General features: G+C 45.6%; 1 protein-coding gene across 3 annotated transcripts in view; it reads right to left on the bottom strand.

Annotated features, from left to right (window-relative positions):
- Positions 1–14,743, bottom strand: part of ATG7 (autophagy related 7) — a 1,343,349-nt gene extending 1,328,606 nt beyond the window's left edge. For all 3 annotated transcript variants that reach the window (XM_085624866.1, XM_085624868.1, XM_085624867.1), the window contains exon 1: positions 14,608–14,743. The gene's annotated coding sequence lies outside the window, so the exon portion shown is untranslated. The remainder of the gene's footprint in view (positions 1–14,607) is intronic.
- Positions 14,744–17,012: the final 2,269 nt, after the last annotated feature.

The raw sequence follows: 17,012 nt of genomic DNA, 5'->3' as shown, positions 1-17,012 counted from the left end.
GATACTCTTGCACAACCTGGGACCAGAAGGCATACGGGTATTCCAAAACCTAACACCGGTCGCCAGGCAGGCAGCGGACACCGACGTGTTCAAACACGCCCTGGAAGATTTGGACAACCACTATCGTCCTGCAGTTTGTACCTCCATCGACCGCTACAACTTCCAGCAGAGGAAGCAAGAAGCGGGGGAAACAATAGACGATTATGTGGCGGCACTGAGGAAACTTGCGATAACATGCAAATACGGAGTTCTACAAGACGAATTCATCAAGGACCAAATCGTGATGCATACGACAAGCAAATCAGTGCAAGATAAATTGTGGGCGAGTGGTGACGCGATGCTGAAAGACGTGATCGCCATAGTGAAGAGGGCAGAGCTGACCAAGCGCTGCGCATAAGCAGCAAAGAGAGATCAAGCCCCAAGACTCACGATAAACAAGGTAGACGACGCGGACCAGTATGGAAGAGGAAAACCGGCGCCTGGAGACTACAGAGGATCATACAAGGCGAAAGGAAAACCGGGACAGCCGTGGAAACCAGACAAAGGAGAAACGGCGAGATGCTACAGATGCGGGAGCCCGAGCCACGCGGCACATGACAAACGGTGCCCCGCCTTCAGAGCCAAATGTGCATTTTGCGGCCTGGTCGGCCACTACGAGAAGGTGTGCAGAAGGAAAGGGAAACAACGCGCGGTGAAATTTGTGGCGCAGGACATAGGTGAAGAAGAAGACGGCCAGGAGGAAGACGATGAAGTCCTGTGCGTGGAAGACCAGGTACTGGGCATCGAGGGTAAAAGAGCGCGCAAGCCCCAGTGCGACATGCTCATCGGAGGGGTAGGAATCACCATAGTGGCGGATTCGGGGTCCCCTTACACGATTGTCCAAAGATCGGTATGGAACGAGAGGTTCGAACCCACACTGGGCCCACGCCTGGATCCACCCGACATACGACCAGTCACCTACACAGGGGAGCCCATCCCGATGGTAGGATTCAGGAGACTGCCATTCCAGTTCAAAGAACGCAGCGCCCACTGTAAACTATATGTCGCGGAGAAGGGACCATCAGTCCTCGGGTGGATGGACCAAGGAGAGTTGGGGATACAGCTGAACCCAGGAGGGGACATCCAAGTGCTGGTGACTTTGGACGGAGAAGAGTTGACAGCAGCGAAATGGTGGAGCGGACACCCGAAAGTGTTCGGCGGCAAGATTGGTAAACTTGAGAAGTTTACCCACAAGATCGTCCTCAAGGAGAATGCCAGCCCGGTGGCGCATAGAGTAAGGAACATACCGATCGCAGTGAGAGAGGCCGTACAACAGGAACTACACCGACTGGAAGACGGGGGAATCATCGAACCGATCGACAGCGCGGAGTGGTTGGCGCCACTGGTGGTGGCCATGAAACCGTCAGGCAAGGTGCGCTTATGTGTGGACCTCCGTGAATTAAACAAATGCATCGTGGTAGAAAAATTCCCCTTACCGCGCATAGAGGAAATGTTGGCCCGCACGAAAGGTGTGAAATGGTTCTCCACCATCGACCTGCAATCGGCATACCACCAGGTGGTGCTGCATCCCGCGAGCAAGAAACTGACGTCATTCATAACGCCGTTTGGATGCTATCAATTCTGTCGCATGCCCTTCGGACTAGCGTCTGCAGCAGCAGTGTTCCAAAAGCTGATGGCCCGCCTATTCAAGGGTATAGAGGGAGTACAATACTTCCAGGATGATATCCTAGTAATGGGGAAGGAGCTAGAAGACCACGACGAGAAGTTGGAAGTGGTGTTAAAGATCTTGGAGGAACACGGACTGACGGCGGAGTGGGCGAAGTGTCATTTCGGAATGACATCAGTCACATACCTGGGGCATGAGATAGGAGAACATGGGATAACACCGAAGAAAGGGAACGTGAAGGCCATCTGTGATGCGCCCCCGCCCACATCCAAGGAAGAAGTAAGGTCCTTTCTGGGAATGGCGGAATACTACAGCAAGTTTGTCCACCATTTCGCCACGAAAACACACAACATGAGACAACTCACGAGGGACAAGACGGTGTTTGCATGGACAGAAGAGGAGCAAGAAGAATTTGACACAGTGAAACGCGAAATCAGCCAGGCGATCCCGCTGCACGGGTACGACCCCCGGGGAAGATCTATACTGATGACGGACGCAAGCGAAAAAGGGCTAGGAGCGGTACTCATGCAGGAAAGGCCAGAAGGTGGAACGGAGACGATCAGCTTCGCATCCAGAACATTGACGTCTTCCGAACAAAAGTTCAGCGTAATCGAAAAAGAGATGCTAGCCGTGGTCTGGGCCATGGGAAAGTACCGCCAGTTCCTGTGGGGCACACGTTTTCAAATGAAGACAGACCACAAACCCCTAGTGAAGGTTTTGACGTCCTGCGGCCATGCTAGCGCCACACCCCGGATTGCAAAAATGACGCTGAAACTCCTGGAGTACAGGTACGACATGGAGTACATCCCGGGCTCGAGGAACAAGATAGCGGATTACCTCAGCAGGGCGTCAGCAATGGAAAGGGCCACCAGCGGCACAGAGGAAGAAGACGAGATGGTAGCCCTGATGGACGACCCGGAAAAGACCATCAGTAAACAGGAGTGGACAGACGCGTATGCAGCAGACGGTGATCTGGGCGACACCATCAGAAGGCATGACAAGGGGAGCAGGAGCTCCTAAGGGAGAATGTGGAGAGAACAGGAGAGAAGAACAAGACGGAGAGAGAGACATACAGGATGGATGGGCCCCAGAGGAAAGAGCCCGGGAAGACGAGGAGGAAGGAGAAAGAGAAGGCCAGGGCACTCCGGAAGGTAGAAGAGGGAGCCCGGTCGCAGAAGGAGGTCAAGACGGACATACCACCCCGGTAAGACACACCCGGGTTGGGCGAGCTGTGGTGAGACCAGCCAAGTTCAGAGACTATGAAATGGACTGACCACCAGAGTAGGCTTAGAGTGTTGTATGGTATAAAAGGGGGAGATATGTAGTGTCGCGGTCTAGTTGACGCGCACTACGTCAGGGGTCAGGAATGCGCGTAGCGGCCAGATCGGACGCTACTGCGCATGCGCGTGAGTCAGCGTGGCGCGAGAGCAGCGAACGGAGCGTGTAGCCCGGCGCTCTCGCGGTAAAGTGAATTTATAGTCGAATAAAGGCTTCCTCAACCTTACAACCAGTCTCCTGTGTATCCTTGGGTAGCACCAGCCCCCCCTACTGAGAGAGGTAACTTTACACACTCTTCTCTCCTGTGTGTGCAAGTATGTGACGGGATTACCCACGAACTAGATCAAAGGGTGTAGGGAGTGATCTGTTATTCCTTACAGTGAATACAGTCCTTGCCTCCTTCGCCCGTGCAATGACTGCCGGAGGAAGGATATGTCAGCATACTGCTTCATTTTTATTGAGCTGCTCTGGGATTGGTGCAAATGGTGTTTAAAAGTAAAGGGATGGATTTGAGTTGCGAGCAAAAAGGAAATAAAAGGGTGCCATACAGGTCACACAAAGGAGGCCGGGCAATTAACAGCCAGTCCGGACACTGCAGATGCACCATGTGAATTTGAACAGAATGCCTGGCAGCAGGTGAGTGTGACTGATAAGTAAAAGCAGGACCAATTCCTCTCCTGTATGCCTCAAAGCTTTGTGGAAGCAGTCTACCGCAGACCAAACTGACATGAAAACACAGAAGGGGAAAAAGAGGAAAAGAAAGACAGAAACAGTGACAACAACAGAAAGCAGGGATGAAAACCCCCGCAAGAGTGATGTAAACAAACAGAGGGTGTTTTGTGGTGGATTGAGGAGGCATGAGGTAAAATCAAGACTACACACCACTCGTATTTGGCAATCTCGACCTTCGACATCACCGGCCGCGGGTTTCTGAGCAAACCGTTGGGCCTCTGCACTTGTTCTTTGACAAACTATGCACTGGGTTGTGCACTACGCAACGCACACCTCTGTACAAGAGCACTTTCCCTCCGAGTGCCTGAGCTGCGTCGTTTTTCTGGAGCAGTGCAGGTCCTCTTTCTGCAGTAGGGTTAGAAGTGTTTAATTTACACCTGCTGAAGGAAGCTGAGCAAGACGCGCTGCCCTCATGCCTGGTCAAATGCCCACACATGCCCACCCCTTCGCCACTAACCAGAGTTCAGGAAAGGCTGCACGTTTGGATTTTCAAAGACCATTTGTCCATGTCCAATATATTTTCAGCGTACCAGTTTAGTCTATTAGTAGCGTCAGTGCATTGTGTTTGGTCATGTATGTGCCCCAAAGCCTGGTGTATGTACGCTTGTCAAAAGCTTTTGTGGGGTCCGGAGCACAAACTCTTTTTTAATACAATTAGCTCCTCATGATTAATAATAAACATGCTAGTCAGGGAAAAATAAAACATAGTGTAAGGCGCCACTCAGTGGCAGACAGCTAGCTGCGCCGTGAAGGTACAGGTTCGGCCTGATTTTCTATAATATAAATATATTTAGCAACAAGAAATAGATGTTTGCCTATTTCTTTACTTTTAATGTTAAAAATAAAGTGCGGGTGCCGGGATTATAGCAAAAGTAAAGACATGGACAAGGACAGGGCAGAGCGAGTGGGCGCGCAGCTGCAAAAGTGAAAGCAGCTGCAGCGTCCACACGCTTAATGACCCGTGAAAGACAAATGCGTGAACGCAAGCGCTAGGCCAGCCATGGCAGCATTTTTTGGAGCCCTCACAAAGTCTCGCCAGACCAGCGCATGCGCTGGGTCAGGCGAGACCTAAAAAGAAGGGGGCTCAACAAGGACCCCTGCGGCACCCCAGTTGTCACCTTCTGTGGTCGGGAAGAGAGCAGAGGAAGCCAAACCTGTTGTGCACGTCCCTCCAAAAAGGATTTTAACCAGCTCAAAGCAGCACCCGAGATCCCCACTCCTGCAAGGTGAGTAAGCAGCAGCGAGTGGGGGACAGTATGGAATGCCGCAGAGAGGTCCAACAAAACAAGAGCGGCCCTCCCGCCAGCATCCAGACACTCCTGAATAGCTCCAGAGACTTCCACCAAGGCAGACTTAGTGCTGTAGGAGGCTCTGAATCCGGTTTGAGCTGGGTGCAGCAGGCCGGCACCCTCAACAAAGTCTGTAAGTTGTTTATTCACCACCTTTTCACAGGCCTTAGCCAAGATACGTAGGAGTGATATGGCGCGATAGTTGGCTGGAATCAACAGATCCAGTGTTGGTTTCTTTAAGAGGGGCAAGGCCTTGGCCTGCTTCCATATCAAAGGAACCTGAGCCTCCTGCAGGGAAATATTAATGAGTTTATTGACTTCAGGGTTCACAGTCTCGGCGACCGAGGCCAGAAGCCTGGCTGCACAGGGATCTTACGGAGAGCCTGACTTTAAAGCCTTAAGGATCTTCAGTGACTCAAGAAGATCAATGGGTGAAAAAGCCATCAGGTTAGGTGACTCGGCATGAGACATCTCCAGGGAGGGGGGCAACCAATGTAAAAGACGCCTGGATAGAGCAAACTTTATCAATAAAACAATTTGACACTTCCTCTCACCAGGGATTAAGCGCGGGAAGTATAGCAGATTCCGCTCTAGGGGCCATAAAACTCTGGACAATAAAAAAAGATCTCCCTCGAATTATTCCTAGCTCAATCAATACGATCAGCATATTATAGGCTTTTAGCCAGAGCTATGGACGAATAATAAAGCTGAGCTTTCCTAAGGTTCCGTTTTGCCGCCATTGTCGTTCTAGCTGTTTGCAGCTTTGTTTCTGCAATCTCAGCGTGTCCGAAAACCATGGCTGGGATGGGAAATCTCTAGATAGCTTGCAGCGGGCCGTTGGTTGGAACAGAGCCACCGTCCTCTTAATCCAACTGGGGAACTATCCAAGGCATCCTCCAAATTGGCAGTGGATGTTGTTCGAGAATCCACTAGAGCCCCACTAAAGGACATTGGGTCGATTTTGGCAAAAGTCGGCCCTTGGCCAACCTTGCTTGGGGGAATAATGCCTACCGGAACCCAGGAAAAGTAAGTAAAAAAATTATCAGACCATGACACCGGTAAGGGATCCTTCACCCTAGTACAAAAATGAGAACAAATAGGATCAAGGAGGCAGTCTCTCTTCTGCCATCTATCAGAGTTTTGCCGGATGGCATTCGATTAAAGCGGTTCCGTGAAAGTTGTTATGAGCGGTGTCATTATCTTTGAAGGCAAGGGGACATGATTCTTTACCTGAGGAAAACTAGATTCCACGTGGCATTTTTCGGAGGACGGACGAGACTGTTCATTGATCTCTCCATGCAGAGTTTGAGATTGGCCCCTGAGGAAGGGACTGATACGTCCCGAAATGCATCGGGCATTCATTTGAATGTTACAGGAACAATGTTTATTAATTACCATGTCATCAATTGAATTGTTTAATATGGATCACTGACAAAATATCGAGAAGGAGAATATCGACCTACCAAAATATCGAGGAAAAAATATAGAATGCCTAAATATCGAATGCCTATCTCCAAACAGGTAAGTACAAAAATATAGAATCCAAAATATCGTTGTAAAAAATATAGTTAGTCAAAATATCGATTTTTTTTAATGTCTTAAAAGTAATGTAAAATTAATGAAATAATACATATACTTAACTGAAACATACTTAAAAATACTTAAATAACTAACATTAATAAATAATTAATGTAAGTAAACAAAACAAATACATATATATTAACGTAATATTAATTAAAAATATTCAATATTTTTTGCGTAGGATAGCGGGCAGGTAAAATTTACTATTACCACTCCAGTAAGTGCAATAGTAGGGAAAGCGTTGGATAGCGGGAGGGTAAAAATTACTATTCCCACTCCAGAGAGTGCAATAATAGGGAAAGCATTGGATAGCGTAGGGGTAAAAATTACTGTTCCCACTCCCGAGAGTGCAACAGTAGGGAAAGCGTTGGATAGCGGGAGGGTAAAATTTACAATTCCCACTCCAGTGAGTGCAACAGTAGGGAAAACGTTGGATAGCGTAGGGGTAAAAATTACTATTCCCACTCCAAAGAGTGCAACAGTAGGGAACGCGTTGGATAGCGTAGGGGTAAAAATTAATATTCCCACTCCAAAGAGTGCAACAGTAGGGAAAGCGTTGGATAGCGTAGGGGTAAAAATTATTATTCCCACTCCAGTGAGTGCAATAATAGGGACAGCGTTGGATAGCGTAGGGGTAAAAATTACTATTCCCACTCCAGTGAGTGCAATAGTAGGGACAATAATAATTTAATATTTTATTAAAAATAAATTAATTATTAATACCCAAAAAAGTATTAAAATTAATTACCAATCACACAATATATAATAAGTAATTATAAATACCAATAAATGTTATTACCTATTAAGAATTAACAACCAATTAATTTTCAATACCAAAAATTAATAAATACAATTAATACCAATTAATAAATAATACATTAATTATCAATATACAAAAATTATTTCAATAATTATTTATAATTAAACTACTTCCCACCATATTCCCCTATAAACCCACAACCCGCTACAAATAATAAATACAATTAACATAATTATCAAACAATACAAATTTATTATCAATTAATACAAATATTTACCAATTAATAATTAATCAACAACCAATTAATTTTTTATACTAATTAATAATTACATTACTTCCCACCCTAAAGTAAAGAGGAGTAAGTCCTACATTTACTCAACACAAAACAACATGGATGCACAGTCCCTTCCTGAAATCGCAGCGATTGAAATGGAATATATTGCAATGAGAAAGCTGGTGGTACAAATAGGCTGAGCACAAAGAAGTGATCTACTAAATGGCAATACAACGCCTGCACTGCAGTGAAAAGAAGTAGAAATAGCTTCCGGAATACGCTGCCACTCTCAACAAGAGGGAAACTATCCATTTCTAAAATGGAGGTGCTACGACACCTATTCTATTACTTTGCAACACCGTTGATAGGCATTCCCAAATGAATGTTCAGGAAATTCGAAAAAAACTCTCTTACAATTAATATGCTGGGAAATGAGACAGAGTAGCACTAGCCAAATTGAAATTGTCAGCAAAGTTATATTATATATATTATATTACGCAGCTGGGCAAATGTGTTGGCAACTAGATCTATAATTATTTAAACCATGATGATGGTAGGACACAACTCAAGGCTATTATAAACCCTCAACTACAGATGGAATCGTTGCAAAGGACAAAAACAAAACCCTCCTAAGCTTGTGCCATCCAACACAGGGATTGCAGTCACTCCAGCAGAGGAGACTAGAGCTGTGAGAAGAGAACAGGATCATTTAGATAGGTTGCTTTAATAAAGGAGGAATGCATAAAACTTTCAGCGCCCTAACATCACCATAATCATACATAATGGAAAAAACTGCGACTCACCTCTCCTAGACGGCAAGCCAAATCGCCCTGCACTCCCGACTCCACTGAAGAGAGCGCGTGGTGGCGTGCTGCGTCACTGCTGCACTTCAAGCAGCACAGCGCGGGGGCAGGCCAAAATGATGTCTTGGCCCGTCATTGGTAGCGCTTTTCGCGCGCTACACGATTGACGGCCCTGGGACCCACAAAACGATAGGCAGCGCACCACACCACCACCACTATGTTAGGTGGTGCGTGTACCCTGCTGCCGCCTAGAGCCTTCACCGCACACCGCACCACCACTTGATTGGCGTCGTACCCTGCTTCCCCCTAGAGCCTTCACCGCACACCGCACCACCACCACTATGCTAGGTGGTGCGTGCTGCCCCCTAGAGCCTTTCACCTGCTACTGCAGTGGCGGCAGATAGCACTCGCCAGGCCGGTCAAGTAGGCCTGAAAACTGGCTCGCCCTTCACAAAAATCACTTGCATTTGCGAGCGGTCGAGTACATTTTTCGAGCCCTGATGTAGGATTTATTCATCATTCCGTCCATCATTTGTTTGCGTAGCACTTCTACCATGCCCTGGCATGCACCACTATCCCGCTACTACAGCGCACAAAGAACTTGAAAGGTGCAACTTCTTGGCATCGCCATCCTGACTTGCATCACTAGATCAAGCTCTCACAATGTCCCTCTACCCGACCTTCAGAATCTACGGTTACTCACCACTGAAACACAAACACAGCTCTCACTGAAAAAACTCCATCCTGACCTGCATATGCATTTTTAACCCAGTCATGAGACATATTGATTAAGATAAAGCTCTTTGCAAGAGCTCTGTAATTTGCACCACAGTCCAAGCGCTGAGATATTGTCAAAGCATCCAAACACGCATTTTTATGAGTATTGGGATATACAAACCTTTACTATGCCATTAATCCATAAAGCGCCATGTTAGTAGAGACCCATTCACAGAACTCCGAAAATGATTCTTTCTGAATCGCAATATGCACTGATATCTGAATGTTGGCATACAAATCGAGCCTGAGAAAGCACCTCTAGATATAAAGAGTGATCTGCCTATAAATCTTATGCGGGGTGCACCAAAAGCCCACACTTAAGACTTTTTAAAATTTCCTTTCCCTCAAAGTCGAACAGTGCCATCTTCAAATCCAGTGCAAATTGCTGCTCCGTTTCACAATTAACCCAAAACTGAAATATTCACTGAGTTCTCCTAATGTATGCCTAGCCCAACCTGCCTTGTGAAATGCTATCCCAGAGCACTGCAATTTTGACTGAGCTCTTGTAACACACTTTTATACAGATGTGCATGTTGCTCTTCAGACTAAGTACAAAGACACTTGCAGAGCTCACACATTAAAACTTCTGTCCTAGCCTGTAGAATGTGCAGACTCCTCAGTAAGGGAATTAACTAACAGGAGTTCACCCGTAAACCCAATTGAGACCTGGGTGATAATAGTATATATCCTCTGAAATGTGTTCACACACATGCTTTTTTTTAAACATGCTGCAGATGTTCTTACTGAGGTGTCTATCAAAAACAAAGTCTCAACAAGTAATGTTTATAAGACCGTTAAATAAAACATGCACATCAAATTGCAAAAAGGAAGGAGAAGAGAGACTCACGGTCTGGTGAGAGATGCATGTAGCAATCTGTATTTAGGGCAAAATAATACAAAGAACAGTATCACCATGGTTTACAATAAATGTGGGCGTAACCCGAAAGAACTTGTGCACTAGTGCTTGTGAGACATGCGGCGCAAGTGAAACAGCGAGGAACGGCGCAAAATAAACACACTTCGTAATATATACAAGGTACTTTTTGTTCACAATAAATTTTGGCATGAATTGTTTTACAAGGAATAGACAATTTTGGGAACAGTAGAGTTGTGCCAAGGTTTGTGCTGGGAGGTCAACGGCGTTTCGACCTTTAATAAGTTAAGGTCATCTTCAGGACCAGGTTGTGTGGGTTCACCGACCCGGCGTGATGGTTGCGGCGTCCGGTGGCTGCAAAAATTATTTCAAAGGTGGTGACTTCGGGGCAAGAGGTGCAGCGGGATCCTCAATTTTCGGGAAGCTCTCCTCGGCGTATTTTGCCCTAAATACAAATTGCTTCGTGCATCCCTCACCAAACCTTGAGTCGCTCTACTCCTTCCTTTTTGCAATTTGATGTGCATGTTTTATTTGATGGTCTTATAAACATTACCTGTTGAGACATTGTTTTTGATAGACACCTCAGTAAGAACATCTGCAGCATGTTTAAAAAGCATGTGTGTGAACACATTTCAGAGGAAACTTGAAGCATGTCTCATTTTCTTGTAAAAGCTCAGGGGTCAGTACAGATGCTGCAGCTATCATTACACCTTACAGATTGAAAACCTGATTGTGCTGAATCCTCTTCTCAACATTCTGAAGTTGATAAAATGTGAATAAACTAACTGGGATATAATAAAAACCTATTATTACCACCTTGAAGTAAGTTAGTTGAAATGAGCTGTAGGACTGGGCCATTAGGCATGGTTATCCTCAAATTTGTGTTGGCTTTAGGACTCTGGACACCTAAGGTGCATGTGCTCTCTCTTCTAAACATGGTATGATTGGCTTACACCCATTTGGCACATTTGATTTAATTGTAAGTCCCTTGTAAAGTGGTATCCAATATACCCAGGGCCTGTAAATTAAAAATGGTACTAGTGGGCCTGCAGCACTGCTTGTGCCACCGACAGACGCAGCCTTTCAAACCTGGCTCAGGCCTGCCACCGCAGGGCTTGCGTGAGCAGTTTACTGCCACTTTGACTTGGCATTTAAAATGACTTGCCAAGCCTCAAACTCCTCTTTTATTAAACATAGGTCACCCCTAAGGTAGGCCCTAAGTAGCCCTATGTGCAGGGAGCGGAGTAAGTAAAAGATAGGACATGTGCCTTAATGTGTGGCATGTCCTGGTAGTGACAAACAGCCTCATGCCTTAGCATTGGGAATTCCCTTATATACTTTTAAGTGGTAATTCCTGATCTGAAAGGAGGGGTTTTGCCATGGTTAATATGTTTAAAATGGTATTAAGAAATCCGACTTACTGGTGTAGTTGGGTTTTACATCACCATTTTAGAAATGCCATTTTTAGAAAGTGGGCATTTTTTCTGTGCTTATGACCCTTTGTGCATTACAGTCCGACTTCAGTCCACATCTAGGGCTGGGTGACAGCTACACTTGCTGCATACTTTCAAGACAGCCACCACACAGGAAGGGTTGGGTGTGATAGGCATTACATCTGCATACTGATGGTCTTCCTGGGCTGGGAGAGGGCATTCACACTTTACATTTATATAGGTATAGGATGTGTCCTGCCCTCACACAAAGGGCTAATTTACCCCCTGCTGATGTTTGGAACCAGGGCTGGGTTGAAAGGGATTATTGTGCACTTCTAAAGGTTCCTTTGAAGTTACCCCTTGAACAAAGACATTTTTTTAGTATAAGTATAGGGGCTCTGACCCCATGCTTTTAGACACTGCTTTGGACTTGTAACCAGACGCTGCTCGCTCTACATGGTGCACATTGCCAGAGGACTGCTGTGCTGCCAGGAGGAACTGCCATTTGGACTATGTGCTTTGTTGTAGGGGTCCTGCCTGCCTGCTAGGCTGGGGGAGAGACGGACACTTGGAAGACTGCCTTTATGTGCTGGCCTGCAGCCTGATCTCTGCTTTTGTGTCCCCAGTGCTCTCCAGGGACTGGTTGGCTTGCCCCTCCCTGCTCCTTTGGGATCTATAAGCATTCCATTACAACCAACTAGCGATGTATCTTGCTTGAGCACAACGCTTTGTGCTACTGGGGTTTTAGCGTGTTTTTGAGAAGCCTTGAAGTGTGGGCACTTTCAGCAATAACCAAGCGTCCCAAATAGTGGAATGGGCACCGCAGTGCAGAGGGAAGCCGGTCTGTGCGACCCCATACACGATGACCAGGAACTACTAGTGTGAGAAGGCAAGAGCTGCCCGATTGGCAGGCAAGATCAGCGCTCCATTTCTTTATCCAAAAGGGATCTGCGCTCAAAGGTCCCACGCGACGGAGTTCGCAGCAACACCAGTGCGTCACTCACTGTCGTCCGGCCCAGAGGGAAAACTTTATGCCTCGTCTTCTCTTGTCAAGAGACCTCCCCAGCGTTACCCGGACTCTGAGAGAGGAAGACACCGCTTACAGAGTCTGCACCAGAGATTCTCACGGGGGCAACTTGGGCTCACCTCACTCTAGAGAAGCAATTGGGGGAGTGCAGGAGTTGCATTTTTGCCTTCTGTTTGCGCGGAGGGCAGTGGTTTAGCCCCAATTTAACTGTAATCCTGGGAGTTTAGCAGCTGCACATTGTAATCCTGAACGCACGGTGACCCAGGGAGACCTCCCTGCTAAATTGGGCAGTTTGTGTCCCCCCCTACCTGGGAGGACACACGTTGGGGCATCTTCTCCTCTTCAGGGGGCATGATGGAGTGAGTACTCAGTGGAGGTCCCCCAAGTAAGAACGGGTTGCCTGTGAGAGAACTGCCCCTAGAATTACTGTATAACCCATAGTTGGTGCTTATGGGTCCCAAGGGTTGTCTTTAAGAAGTATTAGGGCACACTGAAATGACCATATAACCAGTAAAAAGAGTGCAGATGCACTATGCCCATATGTTTATTGTAAGTGATTTACACTAAACATCCCACTACATTTTCAAAGCAATTACCTATGTGTTTTTCTGGGCCTCATATGCCAAGCATTTTAAGAGGCATGCTGTTTTGGCCCTTGTTTGTATGAGCTAACGATTACCCTCTAAGAAACTGCATGGTACACCCAAGGTTTACTTATTGTTACTGCTACGTTTCCTGCACTACGATTAGTATGTATATTGTTTTAGCCTTTTACAGGATAACAAGTATCACCTAAGTATTTGCCTAGTATGCACAGTATTTATGATTCATGTAATTTTGATCTGTAGTTTTGTACAATATACTATATATATTTTTCTATAATCCTGTGTGGAGTCTCTATGGTGGTGTATTCATTGTGTTTCAGTGTGAGTGAGTTGCACAAACGCTTTACACATTGCCTTTTTAGATGAGCCTGACTGCTCTGCGCCAAGCTAAAAGGGGGTAAGCGCAGTTTATCTTTGGTGTGCAACTGATTTGCCCTGACTAGTGTGGTGGGTTCTGCCTGGCTTAGGTGCATACCCCAGCCAATCAGAAACCCCATTTCTAACATGAGCTTTATAAAAAAGTGTGTATTTCGTAGGCACCCTCTAAATCCTTACATAAAACTAGAACGAGCAATGCAGATTCCACTCTATGCTAACAAAACACCATGTGATTAGTGTCCAGTAGGAAAAGATCCTGAAATGTGCAGAGCATCGTACTGAACAAGCTGAACTCTTCTTGCTTTTATGGTTTTCTTATATCCAACGTACGTGTCAAAAGAGTCAATTCAAACAGCTCTTGCAACAGAAAGCTTTGTGTAATCTGGAACCCACTGGTCGGTATGCCTTCTGTAGCACCTTGTGAGTATCCCAAAGTCACGTCTCAATCTCAGTTACATAAAGTAAGGATTAACGTGAATGCTGCTAATGTATACATGTACAAATAAAAATCACATTGTTAAAATACAATAGTTTCCATTCAATCTGTCATTCTTCGATGGTTGACAAAAGAAGCAGTTACGAATTCGGTAATAGTGACAGATGTTTATACATGTTTTTATCATCCCCAGTTACGGGATAAATACGTAAAACGGTAGCAATATACACCAAACATGTCTAAACTAAAACAAATCTCTTCTAATCAGGGTTATTCAGTGCTTGAAATGGAAAAATAGAAGTGCAGGTACTCTGTCACAGAGTACCTGCTTGTTTCTGAGAAGTGCCGGTACTCTCCAATTAAAAGTATCACCTCACGCTTGAGAAGTGCAGGTACTCTCCCTCTCAAAATAAAAAAAAGTGCCGGTCCTGAGTGCCGGACAGTACCGGCCCATTTAAATCACTGGGGTTATCCAAGAAACTTGAAGAAGCATGAAAATAGAACATCACTTGGAAGTTTCCGCTGATAAATAATGGGGAAGCAGGCACTTCTGCAAATCTATCCACGGTAACAAAACAGAAGTGTTTCCCCATCCTCCCGCCCAAAAAAATAAAAATGCATACATAGGGCAATTATAATTCATCACATTTGAAAAATGCTACAATATTAAGGTGGCCACTTCTTCGCTACTTACACGGACAGTCCAAAAATTCAGTCCAATGACGGATGTCTCTTATTATTCCTTTTACCGAACACATTTATCGGTGATTCCAGTCCTTCCGCATCACGTGACAGTCACAAGCCATTGGCTCAACCTATCCCAGCCGTTGTCTTGGAGTAGGTGAGGCTTCGCCATGTGCATGGTAATGTAGGATTGGAGCTTGTTCAACACCTTAGCCAATGCTAGTGCTTGTTCAGAATTCCTAAGTGCTCATTGGCTATGAAGTTTGCCCATGTATTTGTAGCATGTAAACACTGTCCGAGGCAGCTGAGGCAGTAGTCAAGCGTTATTAGTTAGGAACGGGCGGAATTCGGCTAGTGGCTGATATAAGATGCGTCAATCATGGAGTGTGTGCTGACAGTGGCAAAGTTCGTAGCTGCCAAATTTTCAATTGGCTTATGCGTTACATTTCAACGCGTTAATGTCCTTATGTGTGACATTTCAAAGTCTTATGCGTGACATTTTGAGTGACGCTTCTCCAAAGAAGCTATTCCTGCGTAATATATTAAATACCCATTTTTGAGCTATGCAATTGTTTAGTTAGAACTTTAAAACGGATGCCACGTTTCTGAAGTGCTTGTAAAAATGACTAAGCTACATCTATTTTCTAATCACCACCCTGAAGGCTGTCAGGGTGCCGTATTAAAAAATGTATAGTGATGGCATTTTACTGAATTAAAAAGCATGTGCTGCATTATTTTACTGAATTAAATACAGGCTGATTGAGTTGTTAAAAGTAAGTCTTAAGATTTCCTCTAAACTTCTACATTTTCTGATGGCACTCCAGAAGCCATATCCAAGTGTACAGCATTAAATACATTTAACTTCTCAAAAAGGTTATAGATATTAAACTGTCAAGAAAGAGCATACATCTTTTTAAAGACCTGTGCACACCTGAACAGTTTGGAAGAAGATAATGCCATACTGTGTCCTCAAACATATTTTACACAGGCATGCCCATATATACAGGACAAATTGTTTGCCCACTTGATTTTTACCAGATGAAAGCACGTGAGAAAAGTGGAGTAGTGGACAGATTTGATCTTAATACTATGTTAATCGCAACAGGAAGCCTACATGTGAAACTAAAGTTCTACATTGACAACGCCAATGACATATACATTGCACACTTTCTCGACAGCATGAGCATCCTCGGATTGGCCCACATCCTCCAAGACCCCATACACATCGCAGGACACATGCTGGACCCAATTTTCACCACCAGCAACCACATCAAATACAGCCAGGTCACAGAACTCACATGGACCGATCACTCCATCTTCCATTTCAGAATCTCCAGCCCCCACACCTCCACCCCCAAGATCACCAACTCCCCCCACCGGATGTGGAATAAAATCTCAGAGACCAACTGGGCGAACGCCCTCAACACCTCCAACCCTGCTCCCGCCACGAACCTGGAACAGGGAATGAAAACTTCAACGCCTCGATCATCAATTCCGCATACAGCATCGTCCCCATCAAGAGCAACATCCAGAGAAAATCCTCTAAAAAGGCTAGATGGTATACCCAAGATCTCAGAACAGTGAAACAAGACAGCAAACAGTTGGAGTAGAGATGGCGTACCAGAAAGGACACCTTCCACAGGGCAGACTTTAAGACCTCTCTCAACCTCTACCACCGCTTGCTAAGAGCAACAAAAAAGACAGCCATTGCTGCAAGCATCGAAACCAGTACCAACAACACCAAGAAACATTTCAACATCGCTAAGGAATTCTCCAACCCGGCTGCCAGCGAAAACAACATCACACCCACACAGGAGCTGTGTGACAACCTCACCTATTTCTTCCACGACAATATCTCAACGATATACAGAAACTTTGAACCCCAACCCACACCTACGGACTTCCTCCATAGATATGTGTTGGAACTGGCCCTTTTTGCAGGTTTATCCCCAAACGTTTTGCCTTCCTCCTGTATTTTTTCTAACCTGGTTTTGTTGGTTTTATGACTCTGGGCACTTTATCACTGCTGATTAGTGCTAAAGTGCATGTGCTCTCTTTTGTAAACTTGGTAAGATTGGTCTACACCTGTATAGCATATTTATTTACTTGCAAGTCCCGTGTACAGTGGAATCCTATATACCCAGGGCCTGTAAATTAAATGCTACTAGTGGGCCTGAAGCTCTGCATGCGCCACCCACAGAAATAGCCTTTCAAACCTGTCTCAGGCCTCTGTAAGGCCTGCCTGCACAGTTTATTGCAGCAGTGATGCATATAAGGTGTTTCCCATGTCTGAAACTCCCCTTTTACTACATATAGGTCACACCTAAGGTAGGCCCTAGGTAGCTCTATGGGCAGGGTGCTGTGTAGGTAAAAGGTAGGACAAGTGCCTTTGTTGCGTGGCATGTCCTGGTAGTG

The sequence above is a fragment of the Triturus cristatus genome, chromosome 9 (assembly GCF_964204655.1).
Source record: "Triturus cristatus chromosome 9, aTriCri1.1, whole genome shotgun sequence".
Lineage (NCBI taxonomy): Eukaryota > Metazoa > Chordata > Amphibia > Caudata > Salamandridae > Triturus > Triturus cristatus.
Note: the sequence above shows the minus strand (reverse complement) of the source record. Positions and strands in the feature narration are given on the sequence as shown.